The sequence below is a fragment of the Arvicola amphibius genome, chromosome 4 (assembly GCF_903992535.2).
Source record: "Arvicola amphibius chromosome 4, mArvAmp1.2, whole genome shotgun sequence".
Lineage (NCBI taxonomy): Eukaryota > Metazoa > Chordata > Mammalia > Rodentia > Cricetidae > Arvicola > Arvicola amphibius.
Window position 1 is genome coordinate 4,052,177 of NC_052050.1, and position 3,248 is coordinate 4,055,424.

Here is a 3,248-nt window from a genome sequence, read left to right on the forward strand (position 1 = left end):
TTTTTTTTAGAGTTTTTTTTTTTAAATATTTATTTATTTATTATCTATACAATAGTCTGTCTGTGTGTATGCCTGAAGGCCAGAAGAGGGCACCAGACCTCATTGCAGATGGTTGTGAGCCACCATGTGGTTGCTGGGAATTGAACTCAGGACCTTTGGAAGAGCAGGCAATGCTCTTAACCACTGAGCCATCTCTCCAGCCCAATACCTTTAATTTTAAAAACTATTATTATTGTATGTGTGTGTGTGTGTGTTTGTCTGTGAACCTGCATAGCATGGCACCTGTGTGTAAGCCAGAGTTTTTGAGAGCTGGTTCTCTCCTTCCATCTTGGGATCCAGGCTTGGGACTCAAATGGTCAGTTGTTCAGCAAGTGGTTTTACCTGCTAAGCCATCTTGCCAGCCCTTCTTGGATTCCGGAGTCTTGCTAGGGAGCCCTGAATGGCCCAAATTTCACTATGCTGAGCTTACTGCTTTTCCCGCCTCTGCTTGTCTGCTGGGATCACCGGCAAATATCCCCCCAGCCTCTTTGCTATCCTTGTTTTTACACGCAGCATCTTGTATATAAACGAGCATTCATTTATGCTTTCTCTCGCCCGTCTTCAGGGATAGCCTAGGGAGCGGCTCCCAGCCCATGTGAGCAATACCCAGGAATGTGGTAGACATCAGAGAGCCCTGGGGCGCATGAGTCACCTCCTGTGCAACTCCAGAGTGGATTCTGGTCACAGCCCTCATATTCCCACACTGACGTCCCCAGTTCTCTTTCAACTCTTACTGTAAAGAGTCGAAGAATTCAGACAAAGCAAACACCCCTCCAAGTCTTCCTGGCACAACGCCCTCCAGAGCACAGAAACCTTCTGTGTGAATCTTTCTAGACTCTTCCTTGTCTATTTATTGCTGTTTACATACAGAAATTCTCCCAAAAAGGCAGAGGCAAGCTGACCTCTTTGAGTTTGAGGTCATCCTGGCCCACAGGCCAGGCAGGGCTACACAGTGAAACCCTCTCAAAACCATAAACAAATGACAGATGGGACACACGGAAGTCCGTGATTGTGGGACCTCAATGATGCCATTCTGAGACTGTGCTGCATTGCGTGGTAGACATCTCACTTTCTGTCACTAAGAATGTGTCTTGATTTCTTTTCCCCTCGGTTTTTTGAGACAGGATTTCTCTGTGTAGCCCTGGTGGTTCTGAACTCACTATGTAAACCAGGCTGGCCTCGAACTCACAGGGATCCGCCTGCCTCTGCCGCCCTAGTGCTGGGATTAAAGGTGTGAGCCACCACCGCCCGGCTATATCTTGATTTTCTAAGTGGCACATGAAGATTCTCCAGTGGCCTTGTGGTAGGTGTCACTTTGATGTTCAGGTGCTCAGCAACTTAGGATGGGGCTCTGCTCTACTAAACCCACTGTGAACTGAAATTACCCCAAGCAAAAGATGCATCTAATAGCCGGGCGGTGGTGGCGCACGCCTTTAATCCCAGCACTCGGGAGGCAGAGGCAGGCGGATCTCTGTGAGTTCGAGACCAGCCTGGTCTACAAGAGCTAGTTCTAGGACAGGCTCTAGAAACTACAGGGAAACCCTGTCTCAAAAAACCAAAAAAAAAAAAAAAAAAGATGCATCTAATAGATCTGAACTCCTCCAGCATTGCGGCTTAGCCCAGCCTCCCTTAAAGCTGCTCGGAAAGCCAGGCATGGTGACTGGAGAGATGACTCAGCCGTTCAGAGCGCTTCCTGCGAGGTTGTGGGGAAAAGGGAACACTTGTGCATTGCTGGTGGGAATGCAAGCTGGTACAACCCTTTTGGATGTCAGTGTGGCAATTTCTCAGAAAATTAGGAAACAACCTTCCTCAAGACCCAGTAATACCACTTTGGGGTATATATCCAAAGGATGCTCAATTGTGCCACAAGGACATGTGTTCAACTATGTTCATAGCAGTTTTGTTTGTCATAGCCAGAACCTGGAAACAACCTAATTGCCCCTCAATCGAAGAATGGATAAGGAAAATGTGGCACATTTATACAATGGAGTACTACACAGCAGAAAAAAATAGTGACAGCTTGAATTTTGCAGGAAAATGGATAAAGCTAGAAAACATTATTTTGAGTGAGATAACCCAGACCCAGAAAGACAATTATCACATGTACTCACTCATAGGTGGTTTTTTAAACATTAGACAAAGCCAGCCTACAAACCACAATCCCAGAGAACTTAGACAACAATGCAGACACTAAGAGAGACTTACATAAATCTAATCTACATGGGAAGTAGAAAGTATAAAAAGACAAGATCTCCTGAGTTAATTGGGAACATGGGGACCTTGAGGGAGGACTGAAGGGGGAAGAGGAGAGGCAGGGAGGGGAGCAGAGAAAAATATAGAGCTCAATAAAAATCAATTTTAAAAAAAGTGCTTTCTGCTCTTCCAGGGGAGAGATCTGTTCCCAGCACCCCTGCTTGTTCCAGAGGAGAGTTCTGTTCCCAGCACCCTGGCCAAGCAGGTCACTATGTAGCCCCAACTGGCTTCAAACTGGCTGTGCTCCTTATGCCTCAGTCTCCCCAGTGGTGGGATTACAGGCATGCACTTCCATATTTGGATCTAAGATGTGTGAGGAAGCAGGGAAAGATTCATGGACCGCACAAGGCTCGGCTCAAAAGAACCATACAGGAGCTGCAAGGCCTGGCTCCAATCTTATTGAAGCAGTAAATAAACTGAGACCAGACACAGCCACATGCAGTAGCCCCAGGAATGAAGCTCAGTGAGTTGCTACCCATGCCGCACGGGTTTCAGGGACACAGCTGCCTGAGAGTTGACTATACTCCTGTCGGTGACCCAGGAAACTCACCAGGTCACTAGACTTAGTGGGGTCATCTTTGGTCTGCTGGTGGTGGTGCCCTTTCTTGGGGTGAGGAGACATCTGTCCATATGGCCTCAGGAACAGTCACATGATACAATGATGCCTGAACAAGAGCAGACAGAACTGAAAGTAAATAGAGGGGCAGCTAGTAGCACTGTGCCCAGTGGGTGATGGAAGGCAACCGAGGCTTAGCTTGTCCGCCCAGAAAGGGAACTGGCAGGCTGGGCGGTTGTGGCGCACGCCTTTAATCCCAGCACTTGTGAGGCAGAGGCAGGCGGATCTCTGTGAATTCGAGGCCAGCCTGGTTTACAAGAGCAAGTTCCAAGAAAGGCTCCAAAGCTACAGAGAAACCCTGTGTCAAAAAAACAAAGCAAAACAAACAAACAAAGGGAAC